This window comes from Balaenoptera physalus, assembly GCF_965194825.1.
Source record: "Balaenoptera physalus genome assembly, chromosome: 16".
Lineage (NCBI taxonomy): Eukaryota > Metazoa > Chordata > Mammalia > Artiodactyla > Balaenopteridae > Balaenoptera > Balaenoptera physalus.
The window spans coordinates 29,290,066-29,303,542 of record NC_138898.1 but is presented as its reverse complement, the minus strand read 5'-3'; the positions used below and the strand labels follow the sequence as shown (position 1 = coordinate 29,303,542).

Below are 13,477 nucleotides of genomic sequence, written 5' to 3'. Positions count from 1 at the left end.
CCAGAGGGGTTTTAAATTGAAAATCAGACACAACATTTATGAAAATGAAGCTGATACAAAATGAAAATATAGGTTTTCAACTAGGGGTGGTAGCACACCAATAGGAGTCATTCAGAAATAGGTGGGGCATTTTCCCCCACTTTTTATCATGAAAATTTTCAAACAGAAATGTAAAAAAAAAAAAATAGAACAAATACACATACATCATCACTTAGATCTTTCAATTGTCATGGGGAATTTTTTGGCCATAATTGTTTTATCTATTTTTTCTGAAGTAGTTTAAAGTAAATTACAAACAGTCTGACATTTCACCCCAAATGCATCTCTGAAAAATAAGAACATTTTTCTACATAATGCGGGGGTGTTCTTTGTTGGCAGTGGGGAGTGCTCCTGGCAGGTACGTAGGCGAGGGGCAATGCAGGGCTCACTTCAGCTCAGGGGAGAATCGTCTGGCCCAAACTCTGACAGCATCAGAGCATCAGAAGTGAAATTGTGCCTGTTTGTGGGCCAAGACCTTAAGAGACTGGAAGCTCCATATTCTGTCTTTTGCACTTGCTCTTAGAAGGCAGCTGCCATGCTGTGAGGAAGCCCAAGCAGCCCTGTGGAGAGGTCCATGTAGAGATAATGTAGGCCACTGGTCTACAGCCCCAGTTGAACTCCTAGCCATCAGTTAGCACCAGCCTGCTACCCATGGGAGTGGGCCATCTTGGAAGTGAATCCTCCAACTCTACTCTAACCACCCCAGCTCATGCTTCATGGAGCAGAGATAAGCCAACTCTGCTAATCCCTGCCCAAATCACAAATCTGTGAGCAAAGTAATTGACTATTGTTATTTTAAGTCACTACATTTTGGAATGGTTTATTATGCAGTATTAGATAACCAGAATACCACTGTTTTCTGAGCTGATCTAATAAGCCGAATTATGTGTGGAACCTTTCACACATGCTGTGTCCTTTAGTCCTCATATTTCCCTCTAAGGTAAGAAAAACAATAGCTAACATTTACTGAGTGCTTGCTATATGCCTACTGCAGTTCAAAATCCTTTTCCAATTCACTTAATTTAATTGTTCCAGGAACCCTGTTTCATAGGTACTCTTATCCTCCTTTTACAGATTTGGAAAACAGGCACAGAGAAATTGGAGAACTTGCCCCAAACCATGCAGGAGGAGGCAGAACCAAGGACTCAGTTGTCTGATTTGAAAGCCAGCAATCCTAACCACTATAATTTTCTGCCTCTCAGACAGAGGGTTGATGAGAAGGGTCTCAGAGAGTTGAAGTGACTTCCCCAATGTTGCACAGCTAATGGGTGACTTTAGACCACTTATCCTCTGGGTTCCTCCATTGACGCTGCCATGGCCCTGACAGCACTGCCTGCCTTTTGGGTTTATTTCTGTGTGAGCCATGGCTGGCTCTCAATCTGCAATGGTATTCCCTAGCTTGATCTGCTTCCTTACTCTGCAGCTGTGGTACCCAGTGACCTTTGGCTGTTCCCACACTTTCAATTCCATCCTCAAAGCACAGGATTTTTCCAATCAAGAAAGTTCTTTAGAAGAATGTGCCTCAGGCTCAGAAGGACTTTCCAACAGAAATTTCCAACATTCCAAGGATAGTTTGTGCTTTGAGCATTGCCTGGCTGCAGACCTCTCGCCCTTCCTGCTGGTCTCTGCCCTCTCCTACACCTTCCTCTGTCTGCTTTGCAAATGAGGGGTAGGGGTGAGCCGGGCAGGATGTCAGGGATAAGAGAAAGTGAACATGAGCTCTACTGTCACACAGACCTGTGACCTAGGGCAACTGTTAAACCTCTCTGAATCCCTACTTACTTACCTGTAAAATGGGATTTTGAATAACCTCTTCCTCGTAGGGTTGTTGTGAGGATTAAATGAAGCAGTATATGTGTTTCCCAGAGCTCCTTTCAATGTAGGCCTTGTTGCCTGTAGCTCCACGATTGACTGTAACTCCCACGCTTATGAGAGAATATCTAGAGGCTGCTGCAGGACCCCTTGTGTCCATCACTGGAGCCCATGTGTCTGTCCACTAGTGCAGAGGAGCACAATGGGCCTTCTGCTTCTCTTCTGCTTCCCAGATCTGATGTGAGTGCCTTTCATTGGCAGATCCCACGTGCAAACCTGTTGGCAAGGGATTCCTGGGAATGTCCCCTCCATGATTCCAGTCCCTGCTACGGGGGAGAGTGTAGACAGGGAGGAATGGTGCTGAGTTGCCAACAAGAAATCTAGCATATTTTCATTTCTAAAGAACCAATGGGCAAGGGCAATGCTTAACCCAGATGGGGACCAACAGTCCTCATCAGATGAAGGTGCAAGAGGCATGTTGATGTGTGGAAGAGAGTGAAGGGGAGCGGGGCTTACCTTGTGAGAAGCAGAGAAAGCCACAAAGGCTGGTGTCTGGGTCTCAGGCTCTTTGGAGCTGGGTTTGAACATGTGACCTGGCTCAGCCAATAATATGTGTCCTATGCTTCAAATCAGAGGCTGGGAAAACAGAGATGAGGGAGGGGTGGAGAACTTGTGGCAGAGGCAGCAATGACTACAGTACCCCATTTCTGGGGAGCAGTGGTACATTCCAAGCCTTCAGGGTGTCCAGTGAGCAGTTCTGGCGGGGCAGTGGTGTGCAGGACCGGGGCCCGGAACCACACGGAAGCAGTGTTCTCATTAGACTAGCTCTGTGGCACAGTTCAGGCTGTGTTTTTGGTTGCAGAGTTTCCAAGCCTAGTTCTCTAGGCTTCCCCTTCCCAGTGATTCACTGGGTTAACTAATAGCTTTTCAGTGAGCTCATTTTCTGCTTAAATTAGTCAAGGTTGGATCTGTTGCTTGCCACCAAGTAAATGACTATAGTGAACTCAGAAAGCCATTGTGAAGATTAAATGTAAAGAACAGCACACGTCCTGGTACATCACAAGCACCCAGTATTAGTCAGGTTCTGCTGCAGATAACCAGACCAGGTTAAACTGAAAGAGACTTAATACAGGGGATCAGGTGCTTGCAGGATTGTTGGATGTGCTGGACAAGCAGGTTCTGGATAGAACTTCCAGGAATGTCTCCCAGAGTATATCAACAAGATTGGTGCACCAAGGGAGCTTCTAAATCCTCTATGGTTGGGAGGATGGAGCTTCAGGAAGTCCCTGTCCCAGTTGCTGGCTCCAGGACCACGTTCCCTCAGCTGAGAGGCACAGATCAGGAAACGGTGCTACTACTGTTGGTTCCAGGACCACGCTGCCTCTGCCTTGATTGATGGCAAGAGAACAGATGTCCATAACCTTCCTCTCAGTAATACAGAGCAAGGCACCCATCGCTGGACCTCTGCTATCACTGCTGCAGGAAAAAACAAATGCTCCCAGCATATGCTTACCAGTGCAGAGAGTGGAAATACATTCTCCACCTCACTTCTGGCTTCCAAACAGTGCATCCATTTTTGGAAGATAGGTGTCTCAAGGACCCAATCTGTAGACTTGAGTTTGCCAGCTTTTGATCTGCAATAAAGCATGCACAAATGGAGCTGAGTGAGCCAACCCATGATGTCAGAAACACACCCCAAATATAAGAATCACTTTTCCTGCTTAGTGCATTGCTTGCACTTACCTACTCTCGCTTTTGGTGCCCTGCTTTGCTGGTACCCTAAACACATGCTCAGTCTGCCCCTGCTAGACTAAGAACCCAATGAGGAAAAGGTGAGCAGCCACAGCTTGTCTCTTCCAAGGCAGAGAGACAGAAAGTGGGCAGAATGTCCATTTCTTCTGTGCTCAGATAAACTAGTTTGATAGAACAAAGAGCCTTGCCATGTCGCTTGTCTCTTCAAGCCTTGAGGCCTAGACTCAAAATTAATTCCCCCAAGGAGGTGCTCAAGAGGTGATGCTTTATGATGCTTCTGGGACATGTGTGGGCCGAAGAGACCAAAGCCTGGGGCAGGTAGAAAAAAGACTTCTCCCACCCATCTGAGCTATCTTGGTGGGACACCAATTAAGAAGGCAGAGGTGAAGTAGAAGACCTGCCAGTTCCTGGCAGCAGCTTCTCCCACAGCAAATCTGGGTCATGTCGGAGGGAGGATGCTGATTGAGGCATCTGGCACCCGAGCTCTGAAATAAGCACAACTGGGCAGCGTGTCAGAATCAGCCCTTGGCAGCGCAGGGCAGCGTAGAGGTTAAGAGCAAGGGCCCTGGAGTCAGACAGACACGGTGCTTATGTGCTCAGGGAGTGGACGAAGTGACTTAAGCCCAAGCCCTCTGAGCCTTTGTTTCCTCTTCTGTATAAGGAGGTTAATACCTGTATCGTGGGTGGGTGTGGGTAGCACTGAGTGTAGTGTCTGACACTGAGTAAGTCCTCCATATGGTGAAGCAATTATTAAAATGAAAAAAGGGAAGGGAATGGACGCATACTGAGGGCCTGCTGTGTGTCAGGCACTTGCTTTATACCACCTCCTTTCATCTTCATAGCAGCTCAGGACCTCCAAGTTACCAATAGTAACCCCTGGAGTGTGCAGTTCAGCAGCACAGAGGCAGCCCTGTGAGGTGGAAATTCTCCTTCCCATGTTGTAGAGAAAGAAACGTCGGCATAGCAGACACTTTCGGGGCCTCACCTGTATCCTTTTGCCCTCACCACCTCAGCAAATTCCGACGGCTGACACCTGCATTTCTTTGCCCAAGGATTTCCTGTTGCTGTCAGGCTGTCAGGCTGGGAGGTCTGGGACATTAACAATCCCCTTCCCAGCAGCTTTCAACCACTGACGACTGATGGGCGTTTGTGCAGAAATACCGTCTGCCTTGACCCAGGGGGATAACCCTGAGGTGTCAGTGCTGCACTGTCTCTCAAAAATCCCCAATGGGATTAAGCTTCCTATCTCATAAGACATATTTATCCTTGTTACAAGGGAAGAAGTTCTCGCCCTTTCCCCAAAGTGAGGAGAAGCATGATCCCCATGGTCATGGTATCCATTGCTAGTTTGTTTTTTTTAAACTTTATATTGGAGTATAGTTGACTAAAAATGTTGTGTTAGTTTCAGGTGTACAGCAAAGTAATTCAGTTATACATATACATGTATCAATTCTTTTCCCATTTAGGTTATTACAGAATATTGAGCAGAGTTCCCTGTGTCCATTGCTAGTTATATTAATTGCTCTTCACAATCCCACGGAAAAGTCTGTTACCTAAAGACCGAATTGTAAAATGAAGGTTAAAATTTTACATAAGACAAAAATAAGAAGAATAAAGTAGCGTATAAAAATAAGCACAGGGACTTCCCTGGTGGCACAGTGGTTAAGAATCCACCTGCCAATGCAGGGGACATGGATTCGACCCCTGGTCTGGGAAGATCCCACATGCCACGGAGCAGCTAAGCCCATGAACCACAACTACTGAGCCTGCACTCTAGAGCCCATGAGCCACAACTACTGAGCCTGCATGCCACAACTACTGAAGCCCGTGCGCCTAGCGCCCGTGCTCCGCAACAAGGGAAGCCACCACAATGAGAAGCCCACACACCACAACGAAGAATAGTCCCCGCTGGCCGCAACTAGAGAAAACCTGTGCGCAGCAACGAAGACCCAAAACAGCCAAAAATAAATGAAAGAATAAATAAATAAATAAATAAAATAAATTTTAAAAATAAAAAAAAGCACATATATATAACAAGCAAAGAGAATATATGCAGAGTTCCATATATTACAGTCTTTGACTGTAATTGGTCGTGAGCTCACAGTTGATGTCTTTGGCTTCCTTCTTTGCTACATATTCTTCATTTTCCTTGCTCTCAGACAGAACCTGAGCTAATTAAAATTCTTCATTTGATGGAGTGACCCAAACCATCCTTCTCAAAGGGTCTGAGTCCCCGATTATTCTACTTTTTGTTTGTTCATTTGCTATAGTTTTACTTTAACATTGATGACCCAGAAAATCCACTGCATTCTAGACATAGTTCTTCTTGTCCCCATTTTTTAGGAGCAATCCAATTTCCTCTTGGTTATCAAGATCAATCATTCCATCCTGTAAATAACCCCCTTTCTGCTGATTGCTTCAGTGGCATAAGGAGCTCAAAACTGCCAGGTTAACAGTATCATCTTCCAATTCAATGGAACTGTTCTTGTGTCCTCTGGTTGAAGTATTCCCACCCTGGAGACTAAGACCTCCAAACCACCAGAGTTCAAGGTTCCTGAGTTGCGAAGTAGGTTATTGGGTATAATAGTGAGAGGAGACACTTCTACTTCTATCTCTTTATTATTTATGGTTCTTCATAACCAAGATCAGTGGTCTCTGATTCAAAGCACATACAGTATCCTGTAAGACAGAACCCATTCCTTTCAGGATGTCGACTCACAACTGGTGCAGTAACTGAGTCTTCGGCAAGCTATTCCACCTTCCAATTAGTCCAGCCACTTCCATGTGATAGGGTGTGTGGCAAGAGCAATTAATTCCATGGGCATGATTCCATTTCTGCATTTTCTTTGCTATGAAATGAGTTCCTTGATCAGAATTAATACTACAGGGAATGCCAAGATGGTAGCTAAAGCATTCAGTGAGTCCACAGATGATGATTCTGGCGGATGCATTATGGTCAGAGAAGGCAAATCGATATCCAGAACATGTACCTTTTCCCAGGAGGATGGATCTCAGCTCCTTCCAAGATGGAAGAGATCCAATGTAGTCAACCTGCTACCAGGTGTTTGGCTAGTTTCCCCAAGGAATGGTGTCTATTGGGAACTCAGTTTGATCTCTTCTCTTGATAGATTAGGCGCTCAGCAGTAGCTTTAGCCAAGTTGACCTTATGGGGAAGTTCATGTTGTTGATCCTATGCATAGCTTCCACTTCTGTCTCCATGGCAACTTTGTTAATGGACTCATTAAGCATGCACTGGGTTGGCTTGGGAAAAGGAATGACTGACATTCACTGAATGCATCATTTGGTCTACCTGATTATTAAGAACCTCCTCTGCAGTGGATACCCTTTGTGGAGGCATTCATATGGGCACAAATATCCTCATGGTGTGCGCCCATTCTGAGGGGGTCCATTCATATGCTTCTTCCCCAGACTTCTTTTTCACCAATCTTCCAATTACGTTTCTTCTAAGTTCATGACCATATGGCCAAAATATATGGTCTGTCCATGGATTAATATAGATCCTTCTGGCCTTCTCTCACTCTAGACATAGTAGACAGCCAGATGTATTACTTGACATTTTGCCCATTGGGAAATTTTCCTTTATTATTGCCCTTCAGGATCACCCATGAATAGGGCTGTTGTGCAGCGGTTGTCCACATTGAAGTGGCACCAGAATTTTTTGCATACTCATCTGTAAAAGAGATTTGAGTTTTCTCTTACTTAGTCAACTGGTTATAAAAAAACACCCCAGGAAGCCAAAGGCATTGATTAAGAGAGGGGAGGTGATGCAATAGAAGTTGATGTCAAAGGAGTCTGAGCCATCTGCTTGTGCAACCTACTTGTAGCTTCTGGACCTGTGCAAGCTTGGCCTCTTATACACTGTTTCCATTTTATGACAGATTTACATTGCATATGTGCAAGCTTATGTTTAGATGGGTCAGGCAACACCCAGTTCATGATGAGAAGCTCAGGCCATATGTCCTGTGATTAGGTGTTCAGTCTCTACTAAGGCCCAGTGGCAAGTCAGAAGCTGTTTCTAAAAAGGAGAATAGAACAGAACAGATGTGGAAGAGGTCATAGATTTGCTCCAAAATCCTAGGGGTCTGTGCTGTGATTCTCCTATTGGTACTTTTCAGAGGTTCCACAGAGCATCCCTATTTGCCAGAAGCACTTCAAATATCATTAGATATGCTAGATCATAAGGCCAAACTGGTAGAGTGGCTTCTATTGCAGCCCAAACTTGCTGTAGAGCCTTCTCTTGCTCTGGTTTTCACTTGAAACTGACTTACAGATAACTCTTAGATGGGTCCAATCTCACACTTAAATGTGATATATATATCATCTCCAAAGTCCAAAAAAGGCCTACGAAGTATTGTATCTATTTTCATTGTAAGTGGTGCAAGGTGGAGTAACCTATTTTTCACCTTAGAGGAGATAATCTTGACATACTTCAGACCATTGAATCCCTAACACTTTATCTCTCACCCTTTGTTCATATATGTCCGTCTAAGGTGTCTAAAATACTTGTTACTTTCTGTTCATCAGATCCAGCGAGCAAAATGTCATCAGTGCAGTGGCCCAGTGTGATGCTTTGCAGACTCTCAAGACAATCAAGATCTCTGTGGATTATGTTATGGCAGAGAACAGGAGAATTGATGTATTCTTGAGGCATGGCTGGGAAGGTAGACTGTTGTCCCTGATAGGTAAAAGCAAGCTGCTTCTGATTGTCCTTATACATTGGTATGGGGTGCAGGGAGGCATTAGGCAATTTAATAGCTGCTTACTAAGTGCCGGGGCCGTGTTGATTGTTCCAGTAAAGATACTACACCTGAAACAGCAACTTTGGTGGGAATCACCACCTGATGAAGTTTATAATAGTTAGGATCTCATTTTTCAAGATCCATCTGACTTCTGCATAGGAGAAACTGGAAAGCTAAATGGGAGATATAATAAGTAACAGTATTCCTACTTTTTTCAAGATTTCAAAGGCATTAATCTTTGCAATTTCCCCAGTGATGTGGTATTGCTTCAGGTTCACCACGGCAGTAAGAGGGGAAGTTCCAAGTGTTTCTACTTAGTCTTTCCTACCATAATGATCCTCATCCCATTGCTCAGAGAGCCAATATGGGGATTCTGCAAGTTGTCAAGTGTGTCTATTTAAATGACAAATTTAGAGACTGAGAACATAACCTACAGGGTAGATTTGTGGACAGACTGGGTCTACCATGAGTCTGACTTGAGCTGAAATGCTATCACTTGACACTACAACCCCCATTTTGGGCCACAGTAGCATTTTGGGTCCCCAGGAATTAGCATCAGTTCAGAGCCCGTGGATAGTAATCTCTGAAAATTTCTTTTTCCTCCTAATACAGTCACTCTAGCAAATGGCTGCAGGTCCTTTGGGGGAATGCTTAGAGTAAGATTCACTGTGTGTACCTGAGACAATAGTGCAGAGCCATTCTTCAGTAATACCCCACATCCCCTACAATAGAAGGGCTCTTTGCGTGTGAATTGACTTAGGTTTCAAAACTGAGAGCCATGACTCTTCACAGTCGAGACTGCTGGATTTTTGGCTACCAGATCTAGAATGTTTCCTGTTACAGAAGTCAAACAGTTCTCTAGTAGGGTGCCCATCTATTTCATTCCTAGGACTCCATGATCAATTAAACATTATCAAAGACCTCTGTGGACCAAGACATTCTAATTACTGGGACATTCCCTACTGCCCTTTAAGATAGATGTACCCACCTGGTCTTAGTTAAGTGCTGCCATTTGTCTTCTGCTACTTCAGGATCCCATCATTTTCATTGGAATCAGGGAGCCTGTATCAATGGTGACATTCCCTGTGGTTGAATCTGTCATTCAAAGAGATCAACCACAGAGCCTTCAGGGACACATATACTCCCCTCTTGAGACCTTAGTCAAGGCAGTGTCTCCTGGGCCTTCTCATGGAACACAGTTGGTGAGCAGGTGTGCAGGCTGCACATGATAAATCCAGTCAAAACTTCTCATGTCCCTACGCCTTTGAATTTCCTACTCCATATAATTCAGGTATATAAAATCCAGGCTCTGGCATCCCAATCTCATTAGATGACACTCACTGTTGGTTCAAGTTTTAGTCAGTCACCAAGTAAGCAGTTAGAGACATCTCCAGGGGCATGAGATGACACATTAGATCTGGAGTCTCTATTAAGATCAACAGTGTCAATGAATTTGCTCACTATGGTGCTCTTGGTCTCCTTATTCATGAACAGGGGCTGGTTGTCCTTCTGCAGCCATCACTCAGGACCCTGTTCACACCTTAGGTGTGTCTTTTATAAAACAATAATTAGGGACTTCCCTGGTGGTCCAGTGGTAAAGAATCTGCCTTCCAACACAGGGGACATGGGTTCAATCCCTGGTCGGGGAACTAAGATCCCACATGCCGTGGGGCAACTAAGCCTGTGTGCCCCAACTACTGAGCTCACGTGCCTCAAAGAGAGAGCCTGCATGCCACAAACTACAGAGCTCACACGCCCTGGAGCCCGCGCTCCGCAACTGGAGAGAGAAAACCCGCACGCCACAAATGGAGAGAAACACGAGCAGACAGCATGCCGTAACGATAAAATCCCGCATGCCTAAGATCCCGTGTGTCGCAACTAAAACCCGACGCAGCCAAAAAAAAAAAAAAGAAAGAAGGAAAGAAAATGTTTTTATTGAGGTATAACTGACATAAACATTATATTGTGTACAACATAATCATTCGCTATTTGTATGTATTGCGAAATGATCACCATTTCGATTCCACATATAAGTGAGATCACGTGTGAATTTCTGTTCCACTGGGTCCCCAATGATGCCTCTGCCCACTCACCTGACTGTCCCTGTCTCCTTCCCCGTATGAATCTATGAGGCCATAAAATGTTCTAACTGGCAGGAATTGTAGGTATACATTTGGAAGTTGTCTGTGTATACTTATGGCTCATATAAATGATACAAAGAGAGCAACGAGAATGATCCTGTAAGATGCCACCCTTCTGCTGCCTCCCCTTCTAACTAGCTCTTGAATCTGCCCACTTCTCTATCCTCACTTCCACACGCCAGCCCAGGCACCTTCATCTCTTATCTCTTACCTGTAAAGGTGTTCTAATTGTCCTCCAGCATATCTATTCTCTCTCTGTAGCAAATGTGTTGTTTTTAAAAGTTATTATTCATAAACAATAAAATTCACTGAACACTATATAGTGTTCAGTTCTGTGAATTTTGACAAACACACACAGTCAGGTAACCACCACTATAATCAAGATATAAAACAATTCTGTCACGCTAAAATATTCCCCCATGACCCTTTGCAGTCAACCCCACCAACTCCCCTTACCCCCTGGCAGCCACTGATCTGTTTTCTATCCATGTAGTTATAGCTTTTCTGAAGTATCCTATAAATAAGATAATATAGTAGGTACTCTTTTGAGTCTGTTTCACACAGCAACATTTTTACGAGATTCAACCATTTGTTATGTGTATCAGTGACGTGTTTCTTTTTGCTGCTGAGGAGCATTGAAGGGATGTACATGGTTTATTTACCCCCTGACCAGTTAATGGGCATCTGGATTGTTTCATGATTATATATAAAACCACTGCAAACGTTCATCTCCATTATTTTTTTGGTGTGTGTGAACATGTGTTTAATTTCACATGGGTAAGTACCTGGAGGGATTGCTGGGCTGCATAGTAAGAGTATTTTTAACTTCATAACAAAGCTGCCAAACTGCTTTTCTTATTTGTTCGTTTGTTTATTTATTTATATTGAGGCACAATTGACGTACACCATTATATTAGTTTCAGGTGTACAACATAATGATTTTCAAAATAGTTGTAACCATTTGCACAGAGCTGTATGAGAGTTCCTGTTGCTCCACATCCTTACCAGCACTTGGTATGGTCTATTTTTTTGTTTTTTTTTAGTAAGAGCGTTCTTTTAAAAATTCAGATTTCATCACTTCACACTCCTCCTTCACACTCCTGCTGATCCTGTATTGCTTCTTATTGCTCAGAATTCTCAAGGTGGCCTTAAAGATTCTGTACTTTTGCTACAGTTTTGCCCACTAAGTTCAGACCTGCTCTCAGACCAGGTCCTCACCTGCCCTTAACCCCACACATCAGACTGGGTCCCTCTTATGTCATCATGTATCCATAACAGTTGTAATAAGGTAATTAACTTTGTAACTAGACATGGAATATCTGTCTCCCGCTTTAAAGTATTAGCTACATGAGGGCAGGTCATGGTCTTGGTCATCACTGTATCTGCAGAGCCAGAGCAGAGCCTGCACATAGTAGGTGCTTAATATGGATCTCTTGGGCAAGAGATGTCATTTAGTTGTCTCAACAACCTTGAATGGGGAAGATGATGACTTTCATTTTACAGAAAGGCTCAGAGAGGGGCGGTAAACTGCCCATGTCACTCGGCTGGAGCCCAGATTTGAGTCCTGGTCATTCTGCAGCTATTCCTCTCCTCTTAGTCATCTGGTCTGGAAGCGCTCTGCTCCCTGGTTTACAAATGGCTGGGAGGAACTGGAGCCTAGAGAGGAGGAAGCCACCTGCCGGGAGTCACCCAGAGCCTCGCCTATCTGTTGATTTTCTCTTTACTGTAAATATATGTATGTTTCCAAAGCCAGTGAACTAAACTGTTAAATCAGCAGGGGACTGCCTTATGTCCCAGGGATATTTTCCTTAGGTCTTCCAGGAAGACAAAACAGGTAGGATGGGCCATAAGGTCTTGTCATTTCCGTAATTTCATGTGCTCTGCACGACAACCCTGTATTTTCACCCATTTCATCCATTTTACAATGGGGAAAAGTGAGGCTCAAGCAAAGGGAAAGACCTGCCCAAGTCCTAGCCACTCCGCCATGTTTATCCATCTTAGAGGAGTTACCATGAGGGGTGTTTTAGGAGGAAGGAGGGATGCTTATGGTTCTCAGATTTCATCATGCATCAATGTCACCAGAGTGTTTGTAAAGCCCAGATCCATGGCCTCCACCCCCAGAGAGTCTGATTAGTGGGTCAGTGTGGGGCCTGAGAATCTGCATTTCTAACAAGTTGCTGGTAAAGCTGGGATGAGAGCACACTTTGAGGATCACAGCCTTATGGCATACTTGTTTCTTTAGGCTAGTGGGGCCTCTGATGGCCCCTGGAACCCTAATAATAATAATATCCAACATTTGGTTGAGCAATTACTACATGCTCAACACTGTTTTTATGACCTCACACACAATGACTCACTTAAACCCACAATATCCACATTTTCCACCTGGGGAAACTGAGGCACAGCCATGTTAGGTAACTTGCTCAAATTTGTATCACCTGTAAGAACTGGAGCGGGGTTTTGAACACAGGCAGTCCGGCTCCAAAGCCCACACCCATGAGCACCACACTCTTGTCCCACACTCATTAGTACCTGCCCATCCACTAAGACTGAGGGGCTAGTCCTACTCAAGTACTCTTCAGGGCACAAGCCAGAGGCCATGTTCACCATTTGGTTTACAGCTATCCTCCCTGCCCCCAATTTCGTTCCTGGACTACATTTAAATGGAATGCAAACTTTCCTCAGTTCTCAAGGAAGTGACAGTTGACACCTCTGTGGGCATTTGGGGAGCCAATTTCCAGTCTAATGCTACTTGCTGACAACTCCTCAGCTAGATGCAGTCAGCAATTATACACTGTCAGAGGCTTATAAATAGCTTCCCCCTTGGAGTTAGTGGCTCTGGAAGGCAAAGGTGTCTTAAAGAGGATTCTGTAGAGACAAACTGGCGATGACACTAGAGGGTCAGGAGAACAAAGCTTTATGTTGAATAGTGGCCAAAAACAACACTTTTATACTGGGAGGAAGAGCCATTGG

At 44.4% G+C, this 13,477-nt stretch overlaps 1 protein-coding gene across 3 annotated transcripts in view; it reads left to right on the top strand.

The window, feature by feature from the left end:
* PDYN (prodynorphin) overlaps window positions 1-13,477 on the top strand; it is a 106,299-nt gene that overhangs the window by 41,858 nt on the left and 50,964 nt on the right. The window contains exon 4 of one of the 3 annotated variants that reach the window (XR_014254544.1): window positions 8,149-10,290. The exons of the other annotated variants lie outside the window; for them this stretch is intronic. The gene's annotated coding sequence lies outside the window, so the exon portion shown is untranslated. Of the gene's footprint in view, window positions 1-8,148; window positions 10,291-13,477 lie in introns of those variants that run through there. 3 annotated transcript variants of the gene reach the window in all.